Genomic DNA, 24,066 nt, shown 5'->3' on the forward strand with positions numbered 1-24,066 from the left:
TGCAATGCTTGGTAAGAAATGTACGCATTATCCTGCCCATGCAATTGTAACCCCTCTGTACAGTATGTTCACAAATAAAATAGAATAAAATTAAAAAAAAAAGAAGACCTAGCCAAAAAAAAAAAAAATTCCTGCAGTTCTCTTATTTTGCCAAAAACACAAATGTAATTAGTTGTAGGATCACTCAAACAAACAATGAATAGGTGGATTAGAAAGTAATGAATGGATTATTTGAAAATAGTTTCTTCTCACATGAAAGTAAACATATATGGGGCAGAGCTTAGCTTTTACTTAGCTTTTACTTCATCCTAAACCTGTTCACTTACTAACCTGGCTTGTTGATTGAGTTGTTTCATTAGCAATATGAAATGAGACATATGGAGCACTTGGGAAAGCAGCAAGTTTTACAAGCAAAGAATAAATTTAGAGATGATTTGAAGGTTATTTATTAAAAATTCAGATCCTATAATCAGCGCTGTTGGGACTATCATATTTAGTTTCTAGGTCAAATTAAGTTTAGTGGCTTATCCTTTAACCAAGCAAAAAATAAATTTAATAAATATTATTGTCCTTTGCTAATCTGCCGTCATGTATTATTTCCAATTTCTTTTTATGGCAAACAGAATTTCTAACAGATGATTAAAAATTAAGTTAACTTGCATTATTAAATTTATATATTTTTAATTTCCATTCTAAGAAGCTGATTTAATAAATGCCCCTGCATTTTTATCACTTAAATACTCACTTGCTTTTATTATTAGAAACCAGTTATCATATGTTCATTGATATTAAAAAGTCCTTTATCAAATAATAATAGGTTGCAAGAAAATTAAAATTCAAATTGATTTACCTAATAATTTATTTCTAGATTATTTCATTATTTGTAACAGTGAAGAGTATTTTTATACTATCATTTGTTTCTCATTATTCTTTTTTATTGTATCTTGAATGTTTATACAAAAGATTTAAATCCATTAGCATAGTCACTACCCTCCTCTCCAATAAGAAGGCAATGACAAATGTCACATTGTTTCATGGGGTCCCTTCCAATTTCTAAATCCCCGTTTCTCTTCTTTTTCAGATATTTTGACAGGAAAGAGACAGAAAAATGTAGAAAACATAAATTTGCAAATTAAATATACTCTTTTAAAAATCCAACATATGACCTTTTGAGGTCACTACAAAGCATTATGAGAACTCCACTGTTCTGGCAGGTGTCAGGACTTTCTCCACATGAGAGATGCAGTCACTCACCCCATGCACCCCTATTTCCTCTGCTCTCCTAGGTTTACATCATCATACAACAGAGCTTAGGTTTTTGTCTGTTGGAATCTCACCATTTGTATTGCTGCATGTGCTGCTTCTTTTCCTAAACATTCGTGTTTTAAAAGAAATTGAAAAAGAGTGGAATGGTGGACATGTTCCTGCTTGTCCTGATTTTAGAGGAAATAGCTTTTGTTTTTTACCATTTAATATAATGTCAGTAGGTGTAGCAATGATAGCATTTATTATAGAAGTCTGCCCCTTCTCTTCCTAGATTCTCCAGAGCTTTTATTGTACATGAATATTTGATTTTGTTGAAGGCTTTTTCTTCAGCCATCAAGATGATCATGTGATTCTTGTTATTGACTCTGTTAATGTGGTGTGTTGAATTGATTGATTTGCATATGTTGATTAGCCTTGTATTTCTGGGATGAAACTGACTAGATTGTAGTGCAGCAGGTTTTGTTTTGTTTTGAGTAGCTGTTGAATTCTGTTAGTATTTTATTAAGGAGATTTACATCTATTTTCATCAGAGATCGGTCTATAGTTCATTGGGTCCCCCCTAGCGATGGGATGAGAACAAGTGACTTTGATCAAGAAACATGATACTCGTAAGATGACCTTTGGAATTGTAACCTATTTGTATAAATACTTAAAATACAATTTAAAATAGAGAAGTAGATTATCTTGGGTATTTTTGCAGTTATTTTTTCTTTGGTTACATAATACTTTCTAAAATGAATAAATTTGGGCTGGGAAAGTGGCTGAGTGGTAGAGTACTTGCCTTACATGAGGCCCTGGGTTCAGTTCCTCAGCACTACATAAGCAGAAAAAGCTGGAAGTGGTGTTGTAGCTCAAATGGTAGAGCACTAGCCTTGAGCTGAAGAGCTGAGGGACAGCGCCCAGACCCACAGTTCAGGCCCCACACCTGACAATAAATAAGTAAATATGTAAAATAAAATGAATAAATGCTCCATGTATTTACGAGTTAGCTTTTGTTGTGTATGGTATGTTTCAATGCATAAAGGTATTACTTTAAGTTGAATGCATAAGTGTATATTTTATATTCAGTTATTTTTTATTCTGTTTAAAATGATGTTAACATTTAAGTATATAAATTGATCTGGACATTTTAAAATATTTTTGAAGATTTTTATTATTTCACTCATATGCATATTCAATTATTCTAGAATTATTTATTGAAAAGATTTATCATGTTTTATAGCTCCAAATTCTTCATCTATATACCTATATATCTACCTACATGTATATGAGTGTATGACATTCCATTTGCCTATGTATTTTTGATACCAAAGACAAAAAAGAAAAAAAATTTCCACTTTGTATTTCTGTAAGTAATATAACTTTATAAATTCTAAGGTGTATAAATTGATATTGCTGAGAATAAAAGCATTAACTTAGAATCACAGTGGGTCTTCTTCCTTATCCACAAATATGTTCATTTATCAGCAATTGTTAAATTTTCTTTAAATTCTGTCTGTAGTTATATATATTTAACAAGCCTAGACATATAATGTGCTACAAATGAATCCTATGATACAGTGTGATATTGTGTACTGAATCCATTTGAGGGACACCTTTTTTTTACAATTTTATGTTACTGTAAAGAGGCTGTACAGAGGGATTACAGTTACATGAGTAAGATAATGAGTACATTTCTTGTCGAGCATTGTTACCCCCTCCTTGATTTAAGTTTTGATACTACATTTAAAAAAATATAGCTACAGTAGGTCAAAGAAAAGGTAATGTCAATCTGCTTAACTTTGGGAAATATATACATTTATATCTACATGTATGTACATTTATATATATAAAAACAACATATGTACACTTTAAATATTCAATACTAATATTTTTAATTGTGAGAATACTGTACAGAAGGGTTGCAATTACATGAGCAAGGTAATGAGTACTTTCTTATCAAGGATTATTGCCTCCTTTGCTTCTCCTTCCCATCACTTCGCATCTCCCTTCCCTCCCTCCCCCACCACCCCACACTAAAGTGTTAAAGTCCGTTTTCGACATAACATCTTGTACATCTCATTGTTGCAATGGGTCCACTTGCATCCTTATTTAAACAATGTGTTTTTTCCCTTCCCCTCCACAAATTATGCCAACATCAAATACAGTGGAAACAGAGGTAATACTGTGGGGGAGTGACATACAAAGCAACAAAGAAATCATCTTATAGATATGTCAGAAACAATAGCAAGAAGGAAAAAAAAATTTGAGTCCTTATCTTGTGGTTCCTTTCGTCTAACATCAACTTGTTTGACCATTTTTGCTTGTCTCAGACATATATTAGTTATTGCAAATAAGGGAAATCATGGGACTTCTGTTTCTTTGGGCTTGGCTTACTTCACTTAATAGAATTTTTTCCAAGTCTTTCCATTTCCTAACAAATGGGGCAGTGTCATTCTTTCTGATGGAGGCATAGAATTCCATTGTGTATATATACCAAATTTTCTTGCATCTGGGTTGGTTCCATATCTTAGCTATGGTAAATAATGCTGCAATAAACATAGTTGTGCTGGTAGCTTTCCTGTGGTCTTGTTTGTAAACATTTGGGTAAATGCCCAAAAGTGGGATTGCTGGGTCATAGGGGAGCTCTATGTGGACTCTTTTGAGGAACCTCCATACTGCTTTCCAAAGTGTTTGAACAAGTTTACACTCCCACCAACAATGCAGTAAGATTCCCTTCTGTCCACATCCCCTCCAGCATCTGTTGTTATTAGATTTCTTGATTTTTGCCATTCTAACTGGGGTGAGGTGTTATCTCAATGCTGTTTTGTTTGCATTTCTTTTATGGCTAGGGAGGTTGAGAATTTCTTCATTTGTCTATTGGCCATCCTTCTTTCCTCTTCAGAAAGGTTTCACTTTAAGTCTTTAGCCCATCTAATCTTCGATAAGGGAGCTAAAAAAAATAGAATGAACAAAGACAGCCTCTTCAGTAAATGGTGCTGGCAAAATTGGTTAATCACTTGTAGAAAACTAAAGCTAGATCCTTATATATCACGCTGCACCAGAATCAACTCCAAATGGATCAAAGACCTTGGAGTCAAAGCAGACACCCTGAAAACATTACTGGATAGAATAGGAGAAACCTTAGGTCTCCTTGGCACAGGCTGAAATTTTCTTAATAGAGACTCAGAACACAACAACTCAAAGAAAGGTTGGACCAAATGGGATTGCATGAAGCTGTGGAGCTTCTGCATGGCATAGGACATAGCTAGCAAGATCAATAGAAAGCCCACGGATTGGGAGAAGATCTTCACTAGCCATACATCAGACAAGGGTCTCATATCTAAAATATACCTGGAACTCAAAAATTTAAATCCCCCAACAAGAAATCCTCAAAGAAACAGCTGCACCGTAAATAATATTCAATACAAATATTAAAGTACTAAATCAAAGAGAAGAAACATGAAAATACAGCATTACTTTTGGTGATGAGAAAAAAAAGCTTATAATGAAAAAAAGAGCTAAGGATTCATAAGTAACTACACTTCTGTCTTTTTTAGTTTTCATGTTGTTTATTTCATTCATAGCTGCACAAGAAGTTACAATCTTTTTTCTAAAATATGCAGTCAATATCCTTAAGATCTGATCTCACCTTTCTCTGCAGATTTATCAGTGAAGGCAGTCATTTTGATAAAACTATTGTTTTCCCATACTTGCAACATGTTTACTGCTGTGAATTCTTCCCATTAATGAAGCACAACATTCTTTTAGGTTCTCTTTACTAAGTGCTCTTCAATAATCACCAATGGTAATGCTGGTTCTAAGGAAAAATCACCAATGTAAAAAAATCTTTCATTTGCAAATAATTTTATGTACTTTTGAAAACCCCCATGTACTCATTTAACATTAATTGTAATTTAACAAAGTAAGTCATAACAAATCCTTCCATTGAATTTCAGTCATAGTATCTTTCATCTGATAATAATTTAAATGACATAATTTGCCCACAGTACCAAAATCAGATTTCAATATCATTCCTAAAATCATCATTAAATCACAGCAATTAAAATTATAGAATGCCTACTTCCACATTGGTAGTTTTTTAAAATCATATCAGCAAAACTTATCAATCATAACACTGTGTATTAAGTAATTCTATTTACCTGATTTTAAAGTGTCTGTTATACTGAATGAAATATTCATTTTATGTATAGAGTCTAATTTTTTACTTTATGATTATTGGTGCTCAATGTAATACTAATTTAGAAACATAATATGTATTTTAAATATGTATAAATTTCTGTGTTTAAAAATGAATGTTTTATTTAATAGAAACGCAGAATACTGCAGTATTTATTGATCCAGATAAAGATATAATTTAAATAATGTATTATCTTACACTTCTAAACTTTTGAAGAACAATACCTAGTGATATGTATTTTGGCAGTTAGATTGAAAAACAGAGCTTGTTTAGAAAACATAGTTATTATATTTGTCCTACAAATGTCTATCTGAATTATTACACTACCACTTGTATAAGTGATATACATGTTAGGAATTAGATGGAAAGAATAATAGTTCATTGTTTTCATTTGAACTTGTATTAACTTGCTTTATTATTTTCTAAAATTCCCTACACTTGGCTTTTCTTGGGATAATTACTTATCTGATGGTTTTGCCACCCCTGGATCCTTGTGCATTCATGTGTCCACAATAGTGTACATAATGTGTGTACATAATATTCCTCCAAATAATCATTTTTAGCTAATTTCTTTAATTTGGTTATTTTTCAGGCTGCTTCCCTTGTTACTGATATCAAGACTACTCAGTGGCTTTAAGCTAAAAGGTTTAGTCTGGTTTCTGATTTCTGAATGCCACACCCATGTATGATTTAATCATGATTTTATACCTAATGACATTCCAAAGAGAAGTGATAGTTAAATAAAGACCAAAATCTTCAAGAAGTAGTCCAGTAATTAATAGTAACTGTGTAAGTGCAGAAACACGAGAGAATGTTACTTAAAGAATTAGATTCTATATTGTATAAGGTGTCTATGTATGTGCCTCAATGTGTATATTTTCTTCAAGTGTCTTAATGTATCAGTTAATATGTGATAGCTGCTTGACTAACATTTGGTAAAAGAATTGGAGAAAAAATTGTCATCAAGGTGGAAAGGATGAAATAAATTTAGAAAGAGCTGTGAGAATATAAAGTTAGAGTGGAAAATAATACTGCAATAAAAATATTTGTGCTGGCAGCTTTAACGTGGGGTTGTTTGTGATCATTTGGGTAAATGCCCAAAAGTGGGATTGCTGGGTCATAGGGGAGCTCTATGTGGACTCTTTTGAGGAACCTCCATACTGCTTTCCAAAGTGGTTGAACAGGTTTACACTCCCACCAACAGTGTAGTAAGGTTCCCTTCTGGACACATTCCCTCCAGCATCTGTTGTTATTAGAATCCTTGATTATAGCCATTCTAATTGGGTGAGGTATAATTTCAATGCTGTTTTGATTTGCATTTCTTTTATGGCTAGAGAGGTTGAGCATTTCTTCATGTGTCTACTGGCCATCATTCTTTCCTCTTCAAGGAAGTTTCTCTCTAAGTCTTTATCCCACTTATTTATCAGCTGGTTGTTTCTTTGACGATTTGTTGGGAGATTTAATTTTTTGAGGTCCAAGTATATTTTAGATATGAGACCCTTATCCGTTGTATGTCTAGATTTATTGCAGCATTACTTACCATAGCTCAGATATGCAACCAACCAAGGTGCCCCTCAGTAGATGAATGGATCAAGAAAATGTGGTATATATATATATATATATGAATTCTATGTCTCCTAGAAAGAATGGCATCACCCCATTTATTAGGAAATGGAAACACTTGGAAAAAATTATATTAAGTGAAGTAAGCCAGGCCCAAGGAAACGTAAGTCTCATGGTTTCCCTTATTTTCAATAACTAGTATATGTCTGGGACAAACAGAAAAGTTCAAAAGTTAGGTTCATGTGACAAGGTAAGATGATGTTAAGTGAAATGAACCCCAAGATAGGGACACAAGTGTTCATTCTTTATTTCTTTCTCTCTTTCTTTCTCTCTTTCTTTCTTTCTTTCTTTCTTTCTTTCTTTCTTTCTTTCTTTCTTTCTTTCTTTCTTTCTTTCTTTCCTCTTTCTTTCTTTCTTTCTTTCCTCTTTCTTTCTTTCTTTCTTTCTTTCTTTCTTTCTTTTGCTTTCTTTCTTTTTTTTCCTATTGTTTCTAACTTATTTATAAGGTACTATGTGTTTTTTTGTTGTTGTTTTGTACGTTCCTTCCCCATGGTATAACCCATGTTTTCACTCTATTTGATGTCGGTGCCCTTCATCTTATATATACACTTCTCTAATTTGAGGAGGGGAAGGGAAAAAGCAAAATACTTAAATAGGGATACAAGTCGACCCATTGTAACAATGAGATGTATGTACAAGACACTATGTTGAAAAACTTTTCAATTTAGGCCAGTGGGCAGGCGAGGGGGGTGGGGTGGGGGGGTGGGAGGGGGATGGGGGAGGGGGAAGGGAGGAGTGTAGTTGTGGAGGTGGTGAGGGAAGGGATGGTAGGGGAAAAACAAAGGAGGAGGTAACAATGCTTGATAGGAAATGTACTCATTACCTTGCTCATGTAACTGTAACCTCTCTGTACAGTATTTTTACAATAAAAAACATATTAAAAATAAAGTAGGAGTTGAGGATTGTGGGTGTCTTCCCTGTCAGTGCCTGCACTTTGGAGTAAACACTACTGGTGTAATGCTAAACTGATTTCTATAAAATACATATGATATTATATATGCATAATAGTTTCATATGTAATATGTGTTTATATATAATATATTGAGTATTAATAACATAATTTTATAATATATAATAAATAATATTAATGGGTGATCACTTAACTCAACATGCTTAATAACCCAAATTCCCAGTCAACCAGATCAAAATTATATGTGGAATATTAAAACAAAGGAAATATTGCAAAAATAAATTTTCCTCAACAAAAACCACATCAATAAGTGACTTGCTTTTAACTTTTATTTTCATTTTTGAAATCTCTGATTGACTCTATATATGAGAAAAATATCTCAGATAGTTGCCAAAAATGACTATATTCATATTACTGTACAGACTGACTTCAATATGCTGTGCTTCATTTGCCTGGTTAGAGGTACTGTACTGACAAATTACTTTGAACCCAAGGGCATCAATTTACATAATAATGTGCAAGAAGAGTTTAATCAAAAATAAAATCAATTTTGAAATTCATTTGCATCTTCCTGATAAATTAGAAAAATTATACGATAGTTCTACACCCCAATAATTAGCCTTGGCATTTGGTCAGAATTTTTGCACTTTGTTTTCCGAGCAGATAATTGCTATGACTCAGGATAAAGGGACAGTATGTTAAGTTCCCAAGTGAGTCATTATTAGCTTTCAAAACCAACAATTAAACATCACTAACAAATAATACAGAATCTGGAAAATTATTATCACTCCTCCATAAATACAATGAGAACTTCCTTTAAAATTTTATTTTCATGTATATATTATCTAAAAACCTATCAACATTCTATTTTTAAACTGAACTTTTAAGTACACATTATAAATCATACACTAGAAAGGATTGCATCCTTTTAGAAATAGCTTGATTATACTTTTGTTTTTTTTAAAAAAATAATTTTCACAAGATTAATGTTCAATCATTAGGTTAAATCTGCTCATACATTTGTTTCACATAATGTGCCTTCTTCAAGTCATGTTCCATCAGCCAATCTGGTCATCTTTTCCTATGAAATTACCATAATTAATTTTCTTAATATGGAGAAAAGCCACAAAGTAAAAGAGAAAAGTAGAAAACATCTATTAATTTTTTAAATTCTATTTTCTTGAAAAGATGCTGAACAGAAGGGTTACAGTTACATGAGAATGGTAATGATTATATTTTTTGTCAAGCATTGTTACCCCTCCTTTGTTTTTTTCCTACTCTCCTTTCCCCTTCCCCACCTCCCTAACTCCTCCTTCCACAAAGCTGTGAAGTTCATAGTGTTGTATGCATCTATTAATTTTTAGGGAAAGCTAATTGTTGACTTAAATATTGATTTGAAAATGAAGTGTTCTGTCCCAGGGGTAATGAGGAAGGCTTGGTCCTCACTGGGTGGATCCCATTATGTATAGGTGAATAGTTTATGATCATCTAACTACATCCGAGCAATATTCCACTGATGTAGTCATAATATGATGGTATCATGGAGAAGAAGAGTTTGGGTGGTATATTGGGAAGAAGAAAGTCACTAGAGTAATTTCTATAAGGCACACCTTGTCCCAATTACCCCCCCTATTGTATTAAGTGAAGTATCCCACAGGTCATTTCTAATTCCTCTCTACAATGAAGTGGGCAGCCTCCTTTGTCACATTAAATCAGTATGCTCTTCTGCCTCCCCACTAGGTAATAAAATCAAGCTGGACAATTATGGACTAAGGCCTCTAAAAGTAGGAGCAAAATCAGTCTTTCTTCCTTCAAGATGGTTTGCTCAGACATGTCTCAGTGACAAAGATGATCCATACACCTGCTAGTATTTGGCAAAAATATCATATAATAGTTTATCAATCAATCAAGGTAAGATTGATATACCATACCAACCATGATTATCACACCAAGATCAGCAGATAAACCAGAGCTTATGACTCATGCATCTATTGCAATCCTAGCTACTCAAGAGGCTTAGATCTGAGGATCCAGGTTAGTAGTTAGCTAATCTGTGAAACTCTATGTCCAACAACTACCCCAAAAAAGAAAGAAGTGGTGGTGTGACTCAAATGGTGTTGTAAGATGAATCCAGTCAGCAAGGCAGAGAGAAGCCACATTTTGAGAGGTGGAATTGGAGTCTTTATTAGAAAGTTGGCCATTACAGACTGACTCTTGACACAAAGACTTGTAGCCCAGCAAATACACTTAACACTGTTAGAAAACTGAGCCATAAGAACAGGAAAGCAAAGAGAAAACAGAAAAACAAAACCAACAACCCAGATCAAGGGAGAGCTCAGGATGCCAGGAGACAGGGCACAGTACAAGAGACCTGGCATAACAGCACAGGTCAGGGGACAGGGTCACAGGAAACAACAGTCTCCCACATTCTGGGTACAGGGGGACAGGTCTAGTAACCTAATATACAAGTCTTTACCCTTGCCTCTAGGAATTCAGATATGTCCATCAGCTAGGAGGTGGGACTTTCCTTCCTCTACTTTGAAGACAAAGATAGGGCCATTAAAACCAATTCTCTATCCACCATGTGGTCAAGATGGCTCCAGTTAGATCTAGCATCCCCACTTCAGTGGTAGAGCTCTATCCTTAGCAAAAATGATCAGTGACAGTTCCCAAACCCTGAGTTCAAGCCTTAGAACCCACCCCACCTCAAAATAAATAAATAAATAAAATCTATCAATATACTGATCCTAAACTCCTTTATTATATCTAGTTTAGGGAAAACACTTTTTTCTAATTTTATTTTTTTACTTATTTATTTATTTTTATTTGTAGGTCATAGGGTTTGAACTTTGGGCCTGGGTGCTGTCCTTCAGCTCTTCAGCTCAAGGTTAGCACTCTACCACTTGAGCCACAGCACCACTTCCGGTTTTCTGGTGGTTTATTGAAGATTAAGAATCTCATGGAATTTCCTGCCCCAGCTGGCTTTGCACGTGGACTCTCATTCTAATCTTATATTTAGAACAATCTGACAAGAATTATAAAAAAGCATAAAGAATAGTTTATGTATTCATAAATACTTTTATTCTAACTATTCTCATTCTTCACATCTTTTAACTTAGAGCTTTATATCACATTTATTTTCAGTTCCATTGTTAAACATGGATAAGTCTCACTTGAAATCTGAATTTCAGTACTATCAGTAATTTACAAAATTAATCAGAAAAAGTAAGTTATACTAGGTTTAAATCACAGATGGTAAAAGTTAAAATTGTCAAAGACAAAAAAAAAGAAAAAATTACATACTTTTGTCACCTAATAAGTAATGCAGGAAAAATACAATTAAATATAAATTAAAACTATTTCTTGGTTTATTTTCCATAATAAGATATAATTTCAACTATAACATGGCTTGTTGGTGAAAAAAATTATGTTTGAAAGAGTAAAAAATAAAATAAAATAAACCCTAAGGCCTTGCTAAATATTGTGAAAATCAAGCAGCATTCAACATTAGTTTTCTTCTTTGTCAAGGAGAACAATAGCACATTGCAGGGATATTTCAGACACCCTGCCTCTTGCATAATGTATGGTATTGTGGAATTCATCAGTGTTCATTCTTTGCCAATCAATGGGACAGTTTCCATTGTGTAATGGTGTAAGAAAGAAACTTGAACAATGAGAAATAAAGAATAAAAGGAAAAAAATGGATTTGTGTAGAATATGTATCAAAAAACTACTAGGAAAATCATATTTTTATCTTTTTAAAATAATATCTGTGATTTAAACCTAGTTTCTGTTCAACTTTAGGCTACATACGGCATGAAAATGCATATCATCATTCTACCAAGAATTATTTTAACATATCCTTATTATCAATTAAGAGAATGTTCATTTCTTAATAATGTGTAATTGGTAACAAAGCTTGTCAAAATATTTTTCATATGAAAAAATGTGTTTAGAATCTCAATGTTATTACTCCACAAATTTGAAAACTGGTTTGTAACACCATACGTTTGGGTATGATTAGTTCTTCAGTTTTTTACGTAGCATTGTAAAAAGTCCAAAAAACATAGAGCTGACTTTGAATCAGAGAAAAACAACAAAACAAAACATTTTAAGCATTAAACAGGTTTTCTAACACATTCTTGAGATCACTTAATTTTATATTTTATCAAAGTAACAATACACTTTTTATGTATATGAGTTCAATATTAAAATATAAATTATGAATATAATATAAATTATACAATATAAATATAAATTCATGTAACTATTAAATAAAATATGAATTGCCATGAGAAAAATTTCTCCAAAGTGACTGCATGTGGTATGTACTTATTTGCCCATTAACATTAACTAATGCTATAAAATAAACACAGGGGTTTCTTCCATTTGTCCTAAAATCAGTATTGAAAAATGATAATATAGATAAAAATAAATATTTACAGTCATCTATGTTGGTTTCTTTCATTCTATTTTAAATATGAAGCATTTTTTGTTATTAAAACCTTATAAAATTCTACCAAGCACTATAGATTATAAAAAAGAAGAATCTTGGTGTATATTGTGTTTATTCAATTTTTAATTTAATCTAGGTTTTATTTTAATTTTCTTATTTAAGTAGTCATGGTTTCAATTCCACAGTAATGCTTTTTTACTTCCCAAATGTTGTTCTTTTATTTTCACTGTATAGTAATCAGTGAGAATCTATGATAATTAGCATGATTAGTTCAATCTGCAGAAGTACTATCTGACTTACCTCTCACTGACTTACCTCCAATGTTGGCTTTAGGAAGTGTGCTTTCTCTGATTTTATTAAATGTAAATAGATTTGGTGCTGCATTGGAACTAATCAATGTACTCGCTAAAGTAGCTCTCATCATTCACTAGCTTTACACCTATCTCCAAGAATCTCCCAATAATTTCTCTAGTCCTAGATCCCTTTAGTTTGTCTTTTCTTTGCAAGATTTCATTTTTCATATAACAAAAACAAAAGCTTTCCTTGTTGACTATTTTGCCAGATTCTAAGAACTGAGATTGGTAGAGATAAGTGTGGGTCTTCATTGTGTATAAATATGATTGAAAAATCTCTTAACTCATAATTGAATAACTCATAAAAGATACTAAATATTACTGAATTAAGTTTAAAAATAAAGTATCTTAATGATGGATGCTTTCTGGAAACAATAATTCAGTGTGGTTCAGACAAACTTATCATTTAATGAAACAATGAAGGTTTCAGCCTGAATGAAATTGCATAAAGCTTATATAAAGCTAATGTTAAAGTATTTCCAATAAAGAAGGAGCAATTTAATGCTCTGGTTTTTGTTTTCCTTCTGAAAGGAAATGAATCTTAAATGGATCTAATAATAGTTACTACTAAGTAAAAAAACAACAACAAAAAAACCATAAGTATGTCATTAAGTCGAAAATACATAACCAGAAGGCATTAAAGATGCAAAGATTTCCAGAGGAAAATTTAAAATACTGCAAAACAAAATTAGGATTTTGACTCCAAGAGCCTAAAAGAACAAAAATATCATTTATTCCTTAGGTTGTAAGTCACAAAGAAATAATATACAAATTCAGATTTTAGAACTTCAAGTCCAGTCCAGTTTAAATGATGCCTATCATCTTAAGAAGATCCATCTAATATATAGAGTATTGCACATCATCATTTAAATTTTATCTGTACAGATAAATAGTGATAGAGTGTATCATTCATTATAAGTATTTTTATTCTATACACAAATCACAGCAGTGTAACATCCAAAAAAATCTGCTCTTCAAAATCTTAACATTTCTCTTACTGTGAATTTCAACCATTTATATTATATTGCAAGACCAAATGGCCTCTATCAATGATGATTATTTGTCAATAACATTAAAAATATCTTTTCAAATTTATTTATAAGAGGCAACTTAAAAGCTGTATCTGCTGGGCTTATGAACTAAGTAAAAGCTTGATATTCAGTCCCCAGTTTGTCCCAAGTTTGCCTCGGTGTCCTCTGATCTGACCTCTGACTTATTGCAGTCACTTTACAATCATCTTGAGGGGCAAGAAGAACATAGTTTACTGATAAACTTCTTGTGACAAAAGTCAAACTGCCCTTCTTCTGGCAATGACATTTACTTATTATCTTGAAGAAAATAAGCAAAAGCTATAAACCACCCTTCAAATTTCTGGAGTTCAAAGCTCTTGGTCAACCAAACCATATCTGTGACTTGTGTCTATTTAATTATACACATCCTTCCCATACAGGGCTCCCAATTCTCCTTATTTAACGCAAAACCATGCAGATGCCACTTTTAGGTATACAACAGGAGATACTACTGAACTAATTTCTTAAGGAAAATGATCTGAGCTCATTTTGAAGCCATAGCAAAAAGATTATGGCATATTTATTTGAGACATATAGACTGCTTGGCATGATTTGCAACAGTTAGAGAATATAATTTCTCACGTATAGATGAATTGAGCTATTTTGTTTTGATGCTTTAGTTGTTCTAACACCCTCAAGTTTTGTTTTGTTTGTTTTGTATATTTAGGCTAGGGAAAACTTGAAATAAGTTTATATTTAGAGCCATCATCTGTAGGGATTTTTTAAAATGAAGACTATTCTGGCCTTATATGGTGATATATAATTAATCCCAGCTACTTTGGAAGTAGAGATTTGAAAGATCACCATGTGAAGCCATCTTGGACAAAAAAAACAATAGCGAAGGACCCATTCAATAGACAAGTAAAATGTGGTGACATTTGTTTGTAGTTCTATGTGGAAGTTTAGGTGAAAGCTAAAGCTACAAAGGGCAAAAGCAAGACCCTATCTAAAACACAACTGAAATTAAAAGAGGCTGAAGGATCGCAACCTTTCCTATCAAGTATGTGGCCCAGAGTCAGCAAGAAAGAAAAAATCTAGTTTTGTCATCCATAATGAAGTATTAATATTCACAGAGATTTCATAAAATAATCACTTCCCACAAGCCTCAGTTCTTACTGTTATCCTGAAGGTGATAAGAATTTCCACATAATATTTCAAGGACATAAGCATTCACACCATAGCAAACTCCAAACTTCCATTTGTACATAAAGTAAAGCAGCTATGGTGGCAGGCCTCTGGACAGAGTGATGGAGATGATGTGATTAATGAAAATAGGTAGAAGAGGGCTGGAATACAGACAAATTGACTCCATGTCAGATGGAGACCCATTCTAAATGAATATATTGGAAAAAGTGTAAAGCTTGTGGTACTCATGTTTGAGCCCATGACTTTTAGCTTATAAGCAGGAGATAGAAGATGTGCTATCTCCTTTTCTTTCTATATTTTTAAGTTATGGTCTCACTTCCTGCCCAGGTGTTTTCCCTAGACAGCTCAGCTTCCCAAAGTTCAAATGGAAGTGTAAATGTTTCCCATACACACTTCCAGTGCTGGGCTGGCCTCCAACTGTGATCCTGTCAATATTGGCCTCCTACATAGTTTAAGATGATAGATGAATGCTACTGTTAATGCCAACTGGGGGTTGAGAAGAGATCTCACACACTTTTCTGCGCAGTCTGACCTTGAACCATAATCTACAAAACTTAACATCCCACATAGCTAGGATTATAGCATGAGCCACCTGCTCCTGTACAAGTGAAAATCCTTTGATCAAAGTATTATGTCTTGAGGAAACGAAAAAGATTAGAAAGATCCCAAGAAAATAACTCGAAGGAATCATTATAGAAACTTGGGATAATTTGAACACATAGTGCATACTTTTCTATATTGTATGCATGTTAAAATTCTTTTGTTATCATAGCATTGTTGGATAAGAACATGCCTTTCTTCTATGACTTAGTCTTGAAAGTTTTTCTGTGAATTACCCAGTAGACCATATTTACAGTTTTGTAAGCCAAGTATGCCACTTTTCAAATATACTTTAGTGACATAACTATTGTTATAAGCGATACATGAATAAATTTAGATGATTTTCTTTCACTAGTCCTCCATTAATAAAAGCAGATGGTAGTCCACTTTTGATTTATTAGCCAAATTTTGACATAGCTGAAATAGTTGGGCATTAATTAGCACATTTATAAACATCCATAAGGATAGATAGAGACCTTTTTCATGTGTGGTTATATTTATTTATACAAAATTGAGCACTGATTCCCATACTTAACATGCATTAGCTAGCTCATTTAATCTGTATAGAAAATTATGGAACATATACATTGTTATGCACCTTTCACATGTAAAAAAAATAAAGGCATAGAAAGTTAGTGGAGAGTTGAAGGCTATGTCATGATTATTAATAACTTGAGGATTTTTCTGAGAAACATTTTAGATAAGATCATAAGTCTAACATCTATTTTCTCAAAATTGGTCTATATCAAGTGTGTTACTTGGAATAGTGATAGGTAAAAACATTCCAATTCTTAAGATTCTAAGGTTGTCATTGCTACATCATCCAGATTTTCTTTTACTCTGACAAATTTCTCATGTTTTAGTAAAATAACAAATATAAAGTTGTGGTACACTTGTCTGTGTGTGTGTGAGTGTGTGTGCGTGTGTGTGTGTGAAAGAGAGAGAGAGAGAGAGAGAGAGAGAGAGAGAGAGAGAGCATTTTCCACTTTTAATCTAGAATTATGTGATGTTGTAACAAGTTATTTCATCCTGACCCAATTACTGAGCTAAAGTGAATTAGGTCATCACTGTTTAATGGACTGCATTCTCTGTTAGATACTCATGCATTGCCCTTGTATTGAGCTCAGAGGAAAACATCCATTTCTCTCAATGTGCCTGGTGCCTGGACAAGATTGCTGCACTGCTCATTATGTGTTCTTCCACTAACTTCAAGCTGATACCCGTGTTTAATCATTTTACCCAAGAGCTCTAAAACTAATAGCCCTTGCTTTAAGCACACGAAAATCCATAGAGTCCATTCAGAAACAGTGTAATACCTGACATTCTGTTTCTGAAGTAATATGAAATAATATGAAAAATGTCTACTGTCTGTGGCCCAAGGAAGGGAATATAGCTATAACAATGTTGAAGTTTAACTTGGAGGTAAAACCCATGCAAAAAATGAAATTATAAACTCTAGTACCCTTTATCCTTGTTGCTGAATTGACTAATATAGTAATACTCTGAAATTCTATGCTATCTAACCATATAAAGATGGCTATAAGCTTGAAAGTTTTATAATATCTTACCATATAATTTATGACTAACTAAGCCTTCAAATAGGATAAATATGGCTATAACAATTACTAAGAGAACATTGCTAAATCTCATTATCATTATTATTTTGATCTGAATTTGATTTTTCCGATGAAATGACTATAGTTTAAACATAAAATTCATTGTCTCTTTGCAAATACAGTATCCTATTTTGGAAGCCCTATGGTGAAGTCTTACAAATATTTAAGGCAGACATGGTGATTCATGCCTGTAATTTCGGCCACTAGGGAAGCATACATAGGAGGATCATGGGCCAAGGCTAAATTGGGTTCTCCACAAATGAGTGGATAAATTCTATCTTCAAATCAAGCTGAGTGATACAGTACCTACCTGGACAGAATGAGGCTCTGAGTTCAATCCCTAATTCTACCCAAAATTACAGGAAGGAAGGAAGGGAGGAGGGAGGGAGAGAAGGAGGGAGGGAGGGAGAGAAGGAAAAGAAAAAGGTTGGGAGGGAGAGAGGAAGGGAGAAGTTTCCTAGTGTCTAGAACAACTCAGCCTGAAATCAAACTTTATTTTCTGTCATCTCCAACATTTTTGAAGGCTAATGAATGCCATTACATGAGCATAGTTATAAAAAATGACCAATTTTATGATAATCCATATACTTTAATGGAAAAGGACTTCAAACTTTCCAACTCAGATAGTTCACTCATCCAGTTCATCCTCCATGGGTAGAAATGCGTGCACCAACTGTGAAAATGCTATCAAAGAACATAAGTGATGGTGCCAAATACTAGCTCAGGGGAAAATTTTCTTGTTTGGTACTAAGCCCAAGGCCCCAGGGCTGGGACTGAAGGGATCTTTGATATCAGGGACCCTCAGTAGGAAATGTTTCCAGTCACAGCCCTTCACATCATATAACTATGACATGGCCATTTAGCAATTGGAGATGATTAAGTTTTCACACACATCACCTCTATGCTACCTTCTGTTTTCTTTCACTTTAAACAAAACACTTGTTCCTCCATTTGCCTCTTAAGGCATTTGGATCATCAAACAGGCATCTCCATTTGATCTCACAGGCAGGTCCTTGTGGAATTTTCACTAATTAAAGATGATAAGGTGAAAGTGAGATAAAGAAGCTCTAAACTGTTCATCTAATAGTAAGAGTGCATTCCTCCACACAAGCGGATGTTATTGCAACTTTAAAGTACTCCCTAGAGGCTTTGAAGTTTGTTTGTTGTTACTGGCAAGCCTAAAATGATACCCAGCCAACATAGGCATTAGCATGTCAAAGAACAAACTTGTTTTCATGGTGAGGAGTGTATTTGAAGTCAATGACAGTACTCTGGAGGCAGCTGAATTCATACTGTTGTTCCAGATGTGCATTGTCTCTGTAGAAATACAATTTCACAGCCATTAAACATGTTAAGTTCATCAAGAGATAATTATAGCAGAATGCCTGACAGAAGTGCTTCTAAAGTCTAGATAGAAGGTTTTATCTATCGATTAGCTGATTCACATCACCTAAAATTAGAGGACTATATATAAGTGGTGAAATAGTCAAAGTAATCGATTAGCTTTGACTGACCTTGCAATTCAATACTACACAGATGCAGTCTTATCATAAAATAGCTGTAACATTACATCTCAGTGCAGACATTTACAAGGATTAACTGCATTTATCTTTTTTTCTGGAATGTATTAGTAGATATCCCTTTATTAACAAGAACAGAAAAAAAACTGTTAGAATGATCAGAGATATCAACCTTATACAGATAGAAATATCTCCAAGTTTGTTAGGCCTTTTATAAGTAAGGTAACATTATCATCATTTCCGCTGGGAATGTGGCTTAATGGTAAGTATTTGCCTAGCATACATGAAGCCCTGGGTTTGATTCCTCAGTACTACATAAATAGAAAAAGCTGTATCTCTGGCGCAAGTGGTAGAACACTAGTCTTGAGCAAAAGAAGTTCAGGAACAGTGCCCAGGCCCTGAGTTCAAACCCCAGGACTGGCAAAAAACAAAAACAAAACCCACACACACAAAAAAAACGTGTCATCATTCTGAAATCTGACTTCTAGTTAAACTGAGGAAGAACAATAAGAATTTAGCAAAAAGAGAAACAAAGAAATAATGGGAGATAGCATTCAACCTTCCACCCAGAGATCATATTTTTTAATATTAAAACACATAAAGGTGATCTTGGGAACTTGCAAAATCTGAATTCTTAAAAAGGGAAAATTGAATAGCTCTTCAAGTGTCCATGGCTTACCTTCTGTTTCTTAAAAATTCTGCTTTCAGCCAGGTACCAGTGGCTGAGGCTTGTAATCCTAGTTACTTAGGAAGCTGACATATGAGGATCAGGGTTCATTCAAAGTCAGCGTGGGCAGGAAAGTCCCATGAGACTTTTATGTGCAATTAATCACCAGAAAACCAGAAGTGGCTCAGTGGCTCAAGTGGTAGAATGCTTGAGCTGAACAGCTGATGGACATTGCCCAGGCATAGAGTTCAAGATCAATGACCAACAAAAAAGATAAATAAATAAATAAATAAAATTCTGCCTCCAGGTATTTGGTGGACTCAGCATTTCATTTAGGATAACTGTGCCAAAGATATGCACTTCTTACTCAATGCACCATTCTTCATAAAAAGAAGATACCTTCATTTCTACTCAATCTAATCTAGCCAGTTCTCACACTTGCTCACTTATGGTTCTGGACAAAATTAAATAACAGCTGCTCAGTGTAACTTCCACTATATGCTTCAAGGTAACAGCACTATATAATGAAACTTAATTATAATTTTCTAAAGAAAATATCAATATTTTAAGGTTTAGGCTTCCTTTTGCTTTATATGTTTATTCTACATTTTAAAAGACACATCCTTAGATATAGAAGTAGGAAATAGCTGTAATTCAGTGAAAACTAAACAGCATTGCAATATGTAGTTTTTTTTAATACTCCTTGCTTTAAAGTGATTATGCTGTCTACTCATTGAACTTGAATCTCACATGTTTATTTCAGAATTCCATTCTATGCTTCCTCAACTAAAGATCCATCATCTACATGTTCATTTTCTCCTCTTACATTAATAGCTAGTTATTTTGGAAAAAAGTCTCATAGATGTTTCTACCCAAAGTAGGTTCTAACCCTGATTATCTGGGTCTCAGCCTCCTGAGTAGCTAGGATTATAGGAATGATCCACTACCACGTGTCAAAAAGTTTATTTTGATTCTTATTTTTTGTTACTTCTGACTTTGTATACCCCAATTCACTTAGACCTAATTCTGATTACCCACTCCCCTTCCACACTTATACTATAAGCCTCTGCACAATCACTTGGTATTTGTATGGACTTGATTGACTTTCCTACAGAACACCTTACATAAATCTTTCAAGAATGTCTGTACTGCTGATGGGGAATCTACAAACTTTCCTATCTTACTTTGTTTAATAACACATAAACCCAGGCTTTTGTTTGTTGTTCTAGTTCACAGAACACCCAGTCTTTGTTAATCCTCTCTTGGGACGTGGGGACTGGTCTTCATTCTAGTGGTTCAGAGAGACTAAAGCAATCTTGATGACTATGCTGAAGGTCTAAATGATTTTGGTAGAGAATTTACATACCTGTTCTAGTATTTAATATGCCTTGTTCAACATACTAGAGTTAATAATTAAAAAACACGTTACAGTAGATGAAGAAATTAATAAAATATAAAATAATAGATTATTAGAACAGGACTCATTTCAGTGATATCACTTTTAGAAATTAAGGATAGAAAACAAAGGAGGAGGCAACAATGCTCAATAGGAAATGTACTCACTACCTTGCTTATGTAATTATAACCCCTCTGTACAGCATTTTTACAAAAAAAATCCAAAAAAAAGAAATCAAAGATGGAAGAGGTGACATTGATGAAAAACATTATACTCATAAACATTTATAGAACTGTAATCCCTTTGTACAACTTCTTAGTAATAAAGATAAACAAAAATAAAAGGAGAAATTAACCACAATATGAGTAGCTAGAAAGGATTAATGATGTATTCATTATAGCAAAAGATGTGATTCCAACATTTTTTTTTTTTTTGGTCATGGACCTTGAACTCTGGGCATGGGTGCTGCCCCAAGCTCTTCAGCTCAAGGCTAGCTCTCTCTCTACCATTTGAGCCACAGCGCCACTTCCAGTTTTCTGGTGGTTTATTGGAGAGTAAGGGTCTCATGGACTTTTCTAACCAGGCTGGCTTTGAACCATGATCCTCAGATCCCAGTCTCCTGCGTAGCTAAGATTATAGGAGTGAGCCATCACCATCCAGTCTCCATCAAACTTTATAAATATAAAATGGTATACCCAAAAGAATTTGAGATTTCAATTCAAACAAAACACAAAATATTAGCAAAAATTAATGAAAGTTTTCAATGTAAGAGACAAAGTTACAAGAATATCTTCTTTTTAAAATGTAGACTAAAGCCCAATGCTTGTGGCTCATGCATGGATTCCTAGGAAGCTGAGATCTGAAGATTGCAATACAAACTCAGCCTAGGTAGAAAAGTCTGAGATTCTCTTATCTCCAATTAAGTAAAAAGCCACAAATATAACTGTAGTTCAAGTGATAGAGTGCTATCCTTATTCAAAAAGCCCAGGGACAGCCAGGTGCCAGTGGCCCACGCCTGTAATCCTAGCTACTCAGGAGGCAGAGATCTGAGGATCACAGTTCAAAGCCAGCAGGCAGGAATGTCCTTGAGACTTCTATCTCCACTTAACCACAAGAAAACTGGAAGTGGCACTGTGGCTCAAGTGGTAGAGTGCTAGCCTTAAGCTGAAGAGCTGACGGAAAGCACACATTCCCTGAGTTCAAACTATAGCTCTAGTACAAAAGGAAAAATATTTTAGACATGAGACTCTTGTCCATTGTATGACTAGTGAAGATCTTCTCCCAATCCATGGGCTTTCTATTGATCTTGCTAGCTATGTTGCAGAAGCTCACAACTTCATGCAATCCCATTTGTCCAACCTTTCTTTGATTTGTTTTGTTTCTGGGTCACTATTAAGAAAATTTCAGCCTGTGCCAAGGAGACCTAGGGTTTCTCCTATTCCACCCTGTAATGTTTCCAGAGTGGCTGTTTGACTTTGAGGTCTTTGATCCATTTGGAGTTGATTCTGGTACAGGGTGATATATAAGGATCTAGCTTTAGTTTTCTACAAGTAGTTAACCAATTTTGCCAGCACCATTTACTGAAGAGGCTGTCTTTCTTCCATTCTATTTTTTTTAGCTCCCTTATCAAAGATTAGATGGCTATAGGTCTGTAGGTTCATTTCTGGGTTTTCAATTCTATTCCATTGGTCCTGAGGTCTGTTCTTGTGCCAGTACCAAGCGGTTTTGATTACTATGGCTTTTTAGTAGAGTTTGAAATTTGGTATTAATATTCCTCCAGCACTGTTCTTTCTGTTAAGGATCATTTTTGCTATTTGGGGTCTTTTATTGTTCCATATGAATTTATCCCCCAACAACAAATCCTCAAAAAATCAACTGCCCAATAAATAAGTGGGCTAAAGACTTAAAGAGAAACTTCTCTGAAGAGGAAAGAAGGATGGCCAATAGACACATGAAGAAGTGCTCAACCTCCCTAGTCATAAAGCAATACAAATCAAAACAACATTGAGATACCACCTCACCCCAGTTAGAATGGCTAGAATCAAGAACTCTAATAACAACAGATGCTAGAGGGGATGTGGACAGAAGGGAATCTTACTGCATTGTTGGTGGGAGTGTAAACTTGTTCAACCACTCTGGAAAGTAGTATGGAGGTTCCTCAAAAGACTCCACATACAGCTACCCTATGATCCAACAATCCCACTTTTGGGCGTTTACCCAAATGATCACAAACAAGACCATATTAAAGCTACCAGCACAACTGTGTTGATTATAGCATTATTTTATCATAGCTAAGATATGGAACCAACCCAGATCCCCTCAGTAGATGAATGGATCAAGAAAATGTGGTATATATACACAATGGAATTCTATGCCTCCATCAGAAAGAATGACATTGCCTCATTTGTTAGGAAATGGAAAGACTTGGAAAAAATTCTATTAAGTGAAGTAAGCCAGGCCCAAAGAAACATAGGTCCCATGGTATCCCTTATTTGCAATAACTAGTATATGTCTGGGATAAGCAGAAAAGCTCCAATAAGATGATGTTAAGCGAAATGAACCCTAAGATAGGGACATAATTGGTTTTTTTCTTCCTTGCTATTGTTTCTAATGTATTTATAAGGTACCATCTGATTTTTTTGTTGCTTTGTATGTCCCTCCCCCATGGTATAAACCCTGTTTTCACTGTATTTGATGTTGGTATAATTTGGGAAGGGTAAGGAAAAAAACAAAATGTTTAAATAGGGATACAGATTGACCCATTGCAAAATGAGATTTACAAGATGCTATGTTGAAAACAAACTTTACAATTTAGGCAGGGTGGGAGGTGGGGGGACGATGGGAAGAGAGGGGGAATGTAGTTAAGGAGGTGGGAGGGATGGGATGGTAGGGGAAAAACAAAGGAGGAGGCAACAATGCTGGATAAGAAATGCACTCATTACCTTGCTCATCTAACTGTAACCACTCTGTACAGTATTTTCACAATAGAAAACTTATTTTAAAAAATTGTAGCCACACACTGGTAGGTGGTTCACACCTGTAATATCATCTAACTAAACAGAATGAGGGCCAGATGATTGTGGTTCAAGGCTAGTCTGGACAGAAAAATCAGCGAGTCTCCATCTCTAAAATAAACAACAAAGCCACAAAAAATGTGCATTTTTCATACAATGAAGCAAACCGTGGCTTTTCACACTAAAGCCTAATAGTTTAGCATTGTTTCCCCTACACACTGGCAGCAAGAGGATTGGCATGTGAACCAC

This window comes from Dipodomys ordii, unplaced genomic scaffold (genome assembly GCF_000151885.1).
Source record: "Dipodomys ordii isolate 6190 unplaced genomic scaffold, Dord_2.0 Scaffold8, whole genome shotgun sequence".
NCBI classification, from domain to species: Eukaryota; Metazoa; Chordata; class Mammalia; order Rodentia; family Heteromyidae; genus Dipodomys; species Dipodomys ordii.